This window comes from Dendropsophus ebraccatus, chromosome 11, assembly GCF_027789765.1.
Source record: "Dendropsophus ebraccatus isolate aDenEbr1 chromosome 11, aDenEbr1.pat, whole genome shotgun sequence".
Lineage (NCBI taxonomy): Eukaryota > Metazoa > Chordata > Amphibia > Anura > Hylidae > Dendropsophus > Dendropsophus ebraccatus.
The window spans coordinates 67,501,714-67,515,233 of record NC_091464.1 but is presented as its reverse complement, the minus strand read 5'-3'; the positions used below and the strand labels follow the sequence as shown (position 1 = coordinate 67,515,233).

At 43.7% G+C, this 13,520-nt stretch overlaps 1 protein-coding gene across 1 annotated transcript in view; it reads right to left on the bottom strand.

Annotated features, from left to right (window-relative positions):
• The window catches only part of GBE1 (1,4-alpha-glucan branching enzyme 1), a 140,014-nt gene that overhangs the window by 61,274 nt on the left and 65,220 nt on the right, over nucleotides 1-13,520 (bottom strand). The gene's annotated exons all lie outside the window — the stretch shown is intronic.

Here is a 13,520-nt window from a genome sequence, read left to right as displayed (position 1 = left end):
GAATGTGCAGGGTTTTTTCCTGCCACCTACGTCTATATACACATATGCACACACACATACAGTACATACTGTACATGACTGATAATATATATATATACAGTTAGGGCCAGAAATATTTGGACAGTGACACATTTTTCGCGAGTTGGGCTCTGCATGCCACCGCATTGGATTCAAAATGAAACCTCTACAACAGAATTCGAGTGCAGATTGTAATGTTTAATTTGAAGGGTTGAACAAAAATATCTGATAGAAATCTGATAGGAATTGTACACATTTCTTTACAAACACTCCACATTTTAGGAGCTCAAAAGTAATTGGACAATTAAACATAACCCAAACACAAAAAATTTTTTAAAATATTTTGTTGCGAATTCCTTTTGGAGGAAATCACTGCCTTAAGTCTGGAACCCATGGACATCACCAAACGCTGGGTTTCCTCCTTCTTAATGCTTTGCCAGGCCTTTACAGCCGCAGCCTTCAGATCTTGCTTGTTTGTGGGTCTTTCCGTCTTAAGTCTGGATTTGAGCAAGTGAAATGCATGCTCAATTGGGTTAAGATCTGGTGATTGACTTGGCCATTGCAGAATGTTCCACTTTTTTGCACTCATGAACTCCTGGGTAGCTTTGGCTGTATGCTTGGGGTCATTGTCCATCTGTACTATGAAGCGCCGTCCGATCAACTTTGCAGCATTTGGCTGAATCTGGGCTGAAAGTATATCCCGGTACACTTCAAAATTCATCCGGCTACTCTTGTCTGCTGTTATGTCATCAATAAACACAAGTGACCCAGTGCCATTGAAATCCATGCATGCCCATGCCATCACATTGCCTCCACCATGTTTTACAGAGGATGTGGTGTGCCTTGGATCATGTGCCGTTCCCTTTCTTCTTCAAACTTTTTTCTTCCGATCATTCTGGTACAGGTTGATCTTTGTCTCATCTGTCCATAGAATACTTTTCCAGAACTGAGCTGGCTTCTTGAGGTGTTTTTCGGCAAATTTAACTCTGGCCTGTCTATTTTTGGAATTGATAAATGGTTTGCATCTAGATGTGAACCCTTTGTATTTACTTTCATGGAGTCTTCTCTTTACTGTTGACTTAGAGACAGATCCACCTACTTCCCTGAGAGTGTTCTGGACGGGTTCTTCTTCACCAAAGAAAGTATGCGGCGATCATCCACCACTGTTGTCTTCCGTGGACGCCCAGACCTTTTTGAGCTCCCAAGCTCACCAGTCAATACCTTTTTTCTCAGAATGTACCCAACTGTTGATTTTGCTACTCCAAGCATGTCTGCTATCTCTCTGATGGATTTTTTTCTTTTTTTTCAGCCTCAGGATGTTCTGCTTCACCTCAATTGAGAGTTCCTTTGACCGCATGTTGTCTGGTCACAGCAACAGCTTCCAAATGCAAAACCACACACCTGGAATCAACCCCAGACCTTTTAACTACTTCATTGATTACAGGTTAACGAGGGAGACGCCTTCAGAGTTAATTGCAGCCCTTAGAGTCCATTGTCCAATTACTTTTGGTCCCTTGAAAAAGAGGAGGCTATGCATTACAGAGCTATGATTCCTAAACCCTTTCTCTGATTTGGATGTGGAAACTCTCATATTGCAGCTGGGAGTGTGCACTTTCAGCCCATATTATATATATAATTGTATTTCTGAACATGTTTTTGTAAACAGCTAAAATAACAAAACTTGTGTCACTGTCCAAATATTTCTGGCCCTAACTGTATGTATGTATATATATTTATTTTTTTTAGTTTAAGTTATTAGTTTGAAAATATAAAAGCTAAAAATCCAATCTGTATCCCATATGTATAATATATGACACACATATACTATCAGTAATTTATAAATCTGTTCCGTTTCCACCCCCTCTTACATTGCTATTCTCAATTGCTTTCTTTAAAAAAATAAAGCAAAACACAATGAGATGGTACCAGTATGATTTGAAAACTACTTTTGTCCAATTAAATAATAAAACATATAAATATGAGTGCCAGCAAGGAATCAGAAGAAAGATGTTATAAATATCTGTCAATACACCAAATACATTAATACATTAGTTGGATAGGTCATTGCCCTTCCACTTCTGAGATATATGGGTTTATAATTTGTGTGACAATTTGCTTAATAGTCAAATAGGTGTAAGCCTGAAGAGCACCCATCACTAAAAATAACTTTTGACACATCAGACAAAGAAAAAAGGAGGTCAGACAGAATTCAATATTCTTTAAGAAGTTAATTCCTTAACTGAGCATAACTCAGCAACATTTTGACCAATAGGGTCTTCATCAAGCACATGGTAATGGTACATACAAAGCTGGTATATATGGGACTAGTTGCATAAAAACATATCAGTGACTAGGGGGTGGTGGACGTGGGAAGTCACAACCAAATGGAGCAGAGATCCATAAGAAAAGGAGTGGTGGATAAATCGGCATGCATGAGGGTAAAGGTAAACTCCCCATCAAAATGATGAATACAAACAGACATGTATAAATGACATAGCAAAACATCATGGTTATCGAAGATATCATAAATAGAAATCGGATGGTGGACCACGAGTCATGTTTGTTATAAGCTGAGATACTTGAGAGGCCAGACTTTTGGTGAGGATTTTCTCCTGACCTGTCAGGTATCTTGGCTTATAACACAGTACTCTTTAAGGAGAAGTCCGGCAAAATTGTTATTAAAGTATTGTATTTCCCCCCCCCAAAAGTAATACAAATCCCCAATATACACTTATTACGGGAAATGCTTATAAAGTGCTTTCTCCCCTGCACCTACTACTGCATCAAGGCTTCACTTCCTGGATAAAATGGTGATGTCACTTCCTGGATAGCATGGTGATATCACGACCCGACTCCCAGAGCTGTGCGGGCTGTGGCTGCTGGAGAGGATGATGGCAGGGGGACACTGAGGGACACAGGGCACTGTAGGAACACTGAGCATCCCTCTGCCATCATCCTCTCCAGCAGCCACAGCCTGCACAGCTCTGGGAGTTGGGTAGTGACATCACCATTTCATCCAGGAAGTGACATCACCATGTTACTCAGGAAGTGACATCACCATGTTATTCAGGAAGTGACATCACCATGTTATTCAGGAAGTGAGGGCTTGATGTATTAGTAAGTGCAGGGAAAAAAAGCTCATTATAGGCATTTTCTGTAAGAACTGTATGTTGGTAATTTGTATAATTTGGGGGGGGGGTAGCAATACAATACTTTAATAAGATGTTTTACCAGACTTCTCCTGTATCATAAAAAAAATTACACTATAATTGAGACACAGTAAAAATAAGTGATACTCACATACTTCAGGTCCTTTTCCAGCAACTTTCGGTCCTCTACTCTCCCCAATTTGTTTCTGCTACCAAGACCAGTCCAAGTAGACAATCACTGGCTGCAGTGGTGTCCTGGTCCTGCTAGGACAACTCATCTCAGAAACAGAAACACGTGGCAAAGAGCAGGGGACTAAAAGAATCTGGAACAATGCAGGGTATCAGGAGCTCCATCACTTATTTGAGCCATCTATCCGGTATAACAAAGAAATTACGGTAGTGGAATACCTCAGTTTGTAACGTGCAGAAAGCACATTATAGCAGAATGACCCCACTAAAATTCTCAAGTGTGTTGTAATTGCCCTTTAAAACAGTGAACTAAGTTTTCTTTAACCAAAAATATATTTGGATTCTAGGAGCTGCCGCCCTCCTCCTCCTCTTTGATATTTTCCGCAATTCTAAGCTCGAAGCCCACATACTTTCCTATCGAGCTTAATATTCCATGCTGCAATCTTTTCACTTAAACTATGATTTACCGATGAATATTTATAAGTTGCAACAGGATAAAATTAATAAGAGGGAAGAAAAAATAACAGAATGCAAAACATAAAAGTATTCTAGACGCAACGAAAGGTAATAGGCATAACTCCCTACAGTAGAGAAAGCCGAGAATACTCGGTAGAAAAAAAAATTATGTGTATAATCCAAGTTAATTTAAAACTGGGTATTTTTCATTAGAATTTAAATAGCATTGCAGGATGCTGTGTAAAATTAAAGCCGGCTTAATATTTTAATGTTAATGACCTTCATGTAAATGACTCAAAGGTCGCGTGGCGAGGCCAAAGAAGCCCAAACCGGAGCATTTTTCTGTTTTAATAAGACGCAAGATGCAAATACGAATCCAATTTGACTTCTGAATATTAACTATGCCCATCTGCATGTCCTGAACTTCACGTGCACTTTTGATATTTACAAGGTAGATCATGAAAGGCGGCAGAAGTAATTGATTGTTTTGTACTATACCGTGCGCTTAACCGTGTTTTTTTCTGTAAATACATTTCAAACACACTGTACTTATATCTTTAATCATTACACATTCCTTATCACATTCAATTCCCCGAAGGAAGCTCTTGAAAAGAACAGACATAAAAGACAGAATTTTTTTTTTTTTTTTTTTGCATCACTCTGTGCACAAGAAACACCTAACGAAAATACGAATATTAAAAAAAAAAAAGTTTTTCCTCTTTTTTTTCTCTTTCCCCATTGCGTTTGTCACTTAGTTAAACTGCTATTCTGTGATATGAAATAAAGGAAACCTGAAGGGAAAACGGTTAAGTGATAAATCCACAAAAGTTAGAACAAATCCTTCTTAAGTAAAACTTTAATGTCAGTAAAGAGATCCTCCTTCAAACGGACGGGGAAATGATTAATATCAGTAAAAGAATAACCTTCAGGTTAATAAGAGCAAAAAAGAAGAAAACTCAATTTTTTTTTTCCCTTCTGAATTTTGAACGCACTGTCATAATGTTCTTGCTCAAGTGTGAACGGATTGTAATTATTCTCAAGGTGTTTATTTCAGCTTCTTTCAATTAAAATTATTCATTATAAATAAAAAAAGGATGACTTCAGTGGGCCCTGTAATGTGTGGGTGTATTTGTGTATATAATACATATGCAACTTACATTTTCCATATTGATAATTAAAAATTACCAAACAATTTAAAGCGCACCTGTCCTTATGTTTCCTCTCCTGCTACTGAAGGTTGGGGCAACTATGAATTCCACTGGAGATTAGTTAAGTGGGCTTTATTATGGTTCATACAAAGCAGAACCATCTACTTAGAATCCCGCTCTTCTCCTTCTCCGTAGAGAATTTGGATACATTTGGAGGACCGCCTGGGAGACATAGATACAACCTATGGTGTATTGCAATATCCATGTTTTCAAGGCAGTCTTCAGGATGTACACACCTTCACCATGGAGCACGATTCAGGATTAAAAGCCGATGGTTCGCCTTTGTACGAACCTTAACCCCTTGCCCCAATATGACGTCCTGGGACGTCATGAAAAGCCAGTACTTAACGCATTATGGCGTCCCAGGACATCATGAATGTAAACATGCACCATGCGATTTGTGTACTGCTCCCGGCCGCCTACAGGACCTAGGGTCTCCTGGCAACAGCCAGGAGACAAACCCAAGCCCCGCCAGTCTGTTTAACCCTATAGATGCCGTGGTCAGTACTGACCACAGAATCTATAAGGTTGACAGGAGGAGAGGGATCCCGTGTCACTCATCGGGACCCTCGCAGTGCGATCGCGGGGTCCTGATGTGTTCCTGAGCTTGGTATGTACTAAATCATGCCGCCCTTTGCCCCCCCATCCGGTCTCCTTATGCCAAACATTTACCCCCATACAGTATGTGGCCCCCGTTGTGTGTGCAATCAGGTTAAGAAAAGAAGGGGCTCCCCCTGTCACTCATCAGGACCCCTGCAGTGCGATCGCAGGGTCCCGATGTGTCCCTGAGCCTCCTGATTCATGGCACAAGCAACTGCTGCTACAGAAGCCTGTGAGATCGCGCCGCAGGATTTGTCTCACAGGCTAAGTGTCAGTGTAAAACTGACAGCCTGCCAGAGCCTGCGGCGCAATCTCACAGGCTTCTGTAGCAGCAGTTGCTTGTGCCATGAATCAGGAGGCTCAGGGACACATCGGGACCCCGCGATCGCACTGCAGGGGTCCCGATGAGTGACAGGGGGAGCCCCTTCTTTTCTTAACCTGATTTCACACACAACGGGGGCCACATACTGTATGAGGGTAAATGTTTGGCATAAGTAGAATGGGGGCCATGATTGAACAGGAGCACATCGGGACCCCGCAATGGCACTGCGGGGGTCCTGATGGGTGACAGGGGAAGCTCCCTCCTCCTGTCAACTCTAATGCACACATCAGGACCCTCCGATCCCTAGTATGACACATAGCAGTACATCAGCACTGCTATGTGCTATACCTGTCAGTGCAGGTATAGTATATAGCAGTACTGATGTACTGCTATGTGTCATACTAGGAATTGCAGGGTCCTGATGTGTGCCTGAGCTGTGCACTTGGCCCCCAGCACCTCCAGTATGGAACCCTCCTCAGAGAGGGAGCTGCAGGCTCCCTCTCACAGGCTGTCAGTGTAAAACTGACAGGTATAGCACATAGCAGTACTGATGTACTGCTATGTGCTATACTAGCGATCTAACAATGGCAGTGTTAAGTCCCCTAGAAGAACAAAAAAATAAAGGGAAAAAAAATAAAATAAAGTGTAAAAAAAAAATAAATAAAGTGTTAGAACATAAAAAGTGATCATTTGATCCTTCCCCAATAAAGGCATGTATTATTATAAAAAAAAAAAAAAAAAAAAAAAAAACGGGGAAAAAAATACATATTTGGTATTGCCGCATTCGTAGCGACCTGTTCTATAAAACCGTATTAAGTTTTTTGATAGCTTATTTCCCTGTCTTTCTTGTGAAAATTAAATTGCAAGCCAAAAATAATGAATGTTACTGGGAAAAAAAATTAAATGTTCATTTTCATTGTCCACTGCTAGATACTTTCCTCAAACAGTGGAGTCCTTATACTTACTACACCCCTTGATGATTAGGTTGAGGGGTGTAATTTACAAAATGGGGTCACATGTGGGGGTGAACTCAGCAAGCGCATGTTGCACCCAGAAATGGCTCCATGAAAATCTGCACTGAAAATGCAAAAGGACGTTCCTTCCCTTCCGAGCCCTGCCATGTGACCAAACAGCGGTTTACGCCCACATATGGGGTGTTGTTGTACTCAGGAGAACTTGTGTTACAAATTTCGGGGTTCATTTTTGCCTTTGTTCTTTGTGAAAATATGACATTTTAAACTAAAAGAAAATACTAATGGAAAAAGATAAATTCTTTTAATTTTTATGTCCTAATAAGAAACGCTTTTCTCAAACACCTGTGAGGTCAAAATGCTCACTATACCTCTCGATAAAATCTTTAAGGGGTGCAGTTTTTAATATGGGGTGACATTTTAGGGTTCATACCAAACAGGCTGCTCCAATTCACTTCACAAATGAACTGGTCCCTAAAAAAAAATAGATTTTGGAAATTTTCACGAAAATTTGAAAATTGCTCATAAACCTGTAAGCTTGCTTGCAAATTTTTTACTTTTTTTTTTACATTTTGCATTTTTTCCCCAACAAACACTAAATATATTGGGCAAACGAATACAATAACATTAATTACAATGTGTCACGAGAAAACAATCCAAGAATCCAAAGACTTGCAATGTAAAAATCTTTTGCTGGGTAGTGTGACGTCACACTACCCAGCAAAAGACTTTTACTTTGCAAGTCTTGCAGGCGCTACCGGCCGGAGTGCGTCCCTTGTGAAGATGATATTTTCAATTGGAGCAAACAGACTGCAACTCTCTTCAACAATCACTACACCACCTTTTGAAGTGAGGATTGCTAGCTTCTTTTCACACTATCCCAGAGGCAGTGGATTACTTAACAAACCTCAATCTGGATACAACGTCTACCTGGAGGTTAGTACTGGTTACACGGCCATAGTGTAGGGCTTTTTCAACAGTATTTCACATTCTATATATCATATGCGCGGAACAGGTATAAATACTTTGTTTTTTGTTGGTACTATATTTTACACCCGTTGATAAATCTGGGCAGTTACGCTTACTCTCCCCCAGTGTCCACCGCTAACTGCAGAGCAACAACTTCACAACTCATCTCTGGAGTGACAGCCCACTCAGCCAATCAGTGGCCACGGAGCTGTCCCGATTGAGCCAGTGATTGGCTGATTGGCTAACAATCCCAAGTAGAGTTTGTCGGACAACCCCTTTAAAAAGACGCTGCTATTAAAAATAAAACTTTTAAGATATCATCAGACAGATCAAAAGTTATTGACCTGAGATTAGGGCTGGGCGATATGGCCTAAAATTTATATCACGATATAATTTGATGCATGCACGATATAACAATATATCACGATATATAATTATAAATATATAGGGGAGGGCTGATGACTGGCAAGGGGGGGTGATAACTGGCACAAGGGAGGGGAGGGCTGATGACTGGCAAGGGGGGCTGATAACTGGCACAAAGGCTTCAGCCCCCTTTGTGCCAGTTATCACCCCCCTTGCCAGTCATCAGCCTTCCCCTGTGCCATCAGCCCATCCTGTGCCAGTCATCAGCCCTCCCCTGTGCCAGTCATCAGCCCCCTCTCCCTTGTGCCAGTTATCAGCCCCCTTGCCAGTCATCAGCCCTCCCCTATGCATTCAGCCCCCTTTGTGCCAGTTATCACCCCCCCTTGCCAGTCATCAGCCCACCCTGTGCCATCAGCCCACCCTGTGCCATCAGCCCCCCCTTGTGCCAGTCATCAGCCCCCCTTGTGCCAGTCATCAGCCCCCCTTGTGCCAGTCATCAGCCCCCCTTGTGCCAGTCATCAGCCCCCCTTGTGCCAGTCATCAGCCCCCCTTGTGCCAGTCATCAGCCCCCCTTGTGCCAGTCATCAGCCCCCCTTGTGCCAGTCATCAGCCCCCCTTGTGCCAGTCATCAGCCCCCCTTGTGCCAGTCATCAGCCCCCCTTGTGCCAGTCATCAGCCCCCCGTCGCCAGTCATCAGCCCCCCGTCGCCAGTCATCAGCCCCCCGTCGCCAGTCATCAGCACCCCCAATCCCCGCCCCCCCGGTGCCAGCCATCTCACCCCTCACTGTTTTCCAGGCATTTCATGTGCCAGCCATCATGTCCCCCCAGCCAGGGCCATCATCAGCCCCATGCCAAGCCATCTGCCGCCCGCCCCCGACCCCTCTGCTACTTACCTTTCCTGCAGGGCTGGCTGATGGAGTCCGTGAGGCGAGACGGGCCGCGTCTTCTTCCCAGCATGCACTGGGAGACCTGACGTCACACGCATCAGCGCGCTAGCGCGCTGACAATGCGTGAACGGAAGGCCCTGCAGCGCGGTACCACAGAGCGGTAAGTGAGAAGCTTATTCACTACCGCTCCGTGGTATATCGCGATATGACGATATGCCAAAAATCCATATCGTCAACCGAATTGATGACGATATTTTGGCATATCGTTTATATCGCCCAGCCCTACCTGAGATCTTCTGTGATCAAGAGATATAGCCGGGAAGAAAGCTCAGCGGCAGTGTACATTGTCAGAATTAGTGGCCAGACAGGGAGTGGATGACACTGCTTCCACACTTTCTACCCGGCTATATCTCCTGATTGCAGTGGGTCTCAGCAGTGAGACATTATGTGATCAATAACTTTTGACATACCTGATGACAAACTGTAGAGTGGTGCATAAGCACCAATCCTCTTGAAATGTGATGGTTGACGCAGGCAGGAGACCACAATACCAATGTGGACAGAGAAATAACTTGAGGAATAGAAAGACTCCAACAGCATCCGCAGAAAGGAATAACTCCAAGCTTTATCTATGACATCTGGTACAGGAAAATCATTCATTTCTGCATTCTTTCATTTCTTTCCAATTCTCATGCCTAATGACTTGTCAAAAACGAAGACCACACTACGGATGTCCACAATGCACGAAACTCTACATAGACAGATAGTGATCGGCACTTTAATAGCAGGTCCTTACTATTTATTTATTTTTGCATCTCAGATTACGGCTCTGTAACACATATGGATGTGTGAACAGGGCCATTGAAATGTATGGGTCCATAGTGGTGCGTTTCCCATATTAAGTGTCTACTACTGATATGGGGGGTTGGTCTCTGCCGGACTTCCGACTTTAAGTTTTTATGTATAGAATGCTTCAGATAAAGCGAAAGGGGAGTGGAGGGGGGTGGTTTTTAGGGATTTAGAATTGGAGTTACCAATCGTTGTATGAATTTCTGGACTCCCACAGGTGGTCACTCCCCTTATATAAAGAATGGAAAATGGTGCGTATGTGGGGAAAGGTATGGTGGAAAATTAAAAAACTGTTGGTTATAACTGGATACACTCCTTATTCCCCCTTATGGGGAAATTTACAATTGACACAGTTGGATAGGGTTAGTGATCACTCCTTCTGGGTTAATCATGGAATTACAAAAGTGGAACACCTCTTTAGGACTGGATACCTAAAATCCTTTGAGGAAATTAGGTCAGAATTTGCACTACATGAGTCTCACTGGTTAAGATATAGACAGTTATTTCACGTAATGAATGCTTTAGAGGGTGGTAACAGAGTGAGGATTCAAATGTTTAGTTTCATTGAGACAGTAGATAAGATGAGTGGTAATAGAAAAGGGGAATTGAGGAAATTATACACAATTTTCACAGAAAATTTATACACAGATTGGTTTATGAACTGTAAGAAAAAATTAGAATGGGAAGAAGATGTGGGGGACGTAACTGACGTAGAGTGGGACAACATTCTGGGCAACGTTAGAAAATGTTGTATTAACCCTTAGGGGACACAGCCAGTTTTCATTTTTGCGTTTTCGTTTTTCCCTCCTCGTGTATATAAGGCCATAGCGCCTGCATTTTTCCACCTAGAGACCCAAATGAGCCCTTATTTTTTGCGCAACTAATTGTACTTTGCTATGGCAGATGTAATTTTTGCCTAAAATGTGCCGGGAAACCGGAAAAAAATTATATGTGTGGTGAAATTGAAAAAAAAAATGTTTTTTTTTTTTTTTATTGGGGGGGGGGGGGGGGGGGGGGTTGTTTTTACTATGTTCGCCCTGGGGTAAAACTGACTCATTATATATGTTCCTTAAGTTGTTACGATTACAACGATATGTAACATGTATAACTTTTATTTGATTTGATGGCTTGTAAAAAATTAAAACCTTTTAAGGGTACAAACCCACACACCGTATTCACAGCAGATACGCAGCAAAAACGCAGCAGATTTGAAGCAGATTTGGTGGTGCAGATTTGATGCTGTGTCCAGTTATTTAGATCTAATCTGCTGCGTATTTGTTGCGTGTTTGTTGCGTGTTTGTTGCGTATTTGCTGCGTATCGCAGCAGTAAATAAGCTGCGTATACGGTGTGTGGGTTTATACCCTAAAGAAAATATATGTTCCTTAAAATCGCTCCATTCCCAGGCTTATAGCGCTTTTATCCTTTGGTCTATGGGTCTGTGTGAGGTGTCATTTTTTGCGCCATGATGTGATCTTTCTATCGGTACCTTGATTGCGCATATATGACTTTTTGATCGCTTTTTATTACAATTATTCTGGATTTGATGCGACCAAAAATGCGCAATTTTGCACTTTGGGATTTTTTTGTGCTGACGCCGTTTACCGTGTGAGATCAGGAATGTGATTAATTAATAGTTCGGGCGATTACGCACACGGCGATAGCAAACATGTTTGTTTATTAATTTATTTATTTATTTTTATTTATAAAATGGGGAAAGGGGGGTGATTCAGACTTTTATTAGGGGAGGGGATTTTGTGTTATTAAAAATACTTTTTTCTTTTACTTTACACATATACTAGAAGCCCCCCTGGGGTTAGGGTTATTCCCCCTGGGGGACTTCTAGTATATGCACTCTGATCTCTCATAGAGATCCATGCAGTATAGTTATACTGCATGAATCCATAAGATCGGTGTTCTATTACTTTTGGCTGCTGCAGCCAAAAGCAATAGAATGCCGAGCCGGGATCAGCGCCATTACGGAGCAGACCCCGGCCCGGGATGGATGCGGGGATCGCCCCCCCGCAATCGCGCCGCAGGGGGGCGATCCCCCCACTAGACTACCAGGGATGCATATCAGTAAGTATTTAGAAGCAGCTGTCAACTTTGACAGCTGCTTCTAAGTACTTAATTAGCGGGCACGGCGATCGGACCGTGCCCGCTAATAGCCGCGATCCCGGGCTACATGCGGCACCCGGGATCGCGGCAGTTCAGAGGGGGGTCGCCGCGCGACCCCCCTCTGAACTCCCATAGCGGCACGAGGACGTTCAATAACGTCCTGGTGCAGCTATGGGTTAATAAAAATCATCAACTGGTACAGTTTAAAATTCTACATCGCTTGCACTATCATCTGACCTTTTTATGTAAAGTTGGAACCAGGGCTAATGACATATGCCCTAAATGTGGTCAGGAGGGCGCAAACCATGTCCATATGCTATAGAGATGCCATGTAATACAAGGTTTCTGGAAGAAGGTTATTGAGTGTATTGTGGAGAAAATGGAGGTTGTGATACCGTATTGTGCAAAATACATCATCCTTGGCTGCTCAATTGGTATAGAAGTGCATCAGTTGTTTGTCCTTAAGGCTTTGTTCTTGGCAAGGATAATAATTTTGAGAGCCTGGTTGGACCTCACCCCCCCAGTGTTTGATTGGTGGTATATCCTAATGAGGAAGATACAAAATTATGAAAAGATTCTAGCAGGCGCTAGGGATAAACCCAGGAAAAAATATCTGCAAATATGGGGTAAATGGCTTGAGGGTTAAATTAAACAATTTTTTCCCCCCTCTCGCCAGCCTGTGGGGGAGGGAGGGGGGTTATAGGGTATCATATAGGGCTGGGCGGTATACCGCAAAAATACCGATACCGTCACTGGCGTCGGTTAACCGACTTCAACTTGGCCAGGACGGTATTTGCGGTATTTTTGTATTTCTGTGTCCCTGCGCCCGTCCTGTCAGAGCCCCCCGCACACACACGAGCGGCCCGGCACTAGCGCTGGTATCAGCGGGAGGTGGAGGAGCAGCAGCAGGGTCCAGGTGAGAATGCTCCCCCCTTCCCCCTCCCCAAGTGACCGCCCGTCCGGTCCGCGCACCTGTCCGCCCTACCCACTCGTCCGGTCCGAAGCTCCGTCCCACCGCACCTGTCCTGCCAAAGCGCCCACCACCCGTCCGGTCCGGCGTCCCTGCACACTGAGGGGACTACAGGAAAGCCGCCGCCAAGTGCTGCTGTGATATGGCCGCGCCGGCCGGGTGTGGGGGCGATCGGATGGGACTGGTCCGGGAGGGGGGACCGGCATCAGTCCCGTCCGAGCACCCCCCCCCCCCCACACACACACACACACACACACACCCACCCGGCCGGCGAGCGTTGCACATGTTGTCCTGTGTGTGCAGGGACGCGGCCATGTCACAGCAGCACTTGGCGGCGGCTTTCCTGTAGTACAGTACAGGATACAGCAGGCAGGATAAGTTATAGGAGACATTGCTGTGTGTGGCATCCTGCCTGCTGCAGCCCATTATTCCTCCTATGTTACAGCCCTGTAC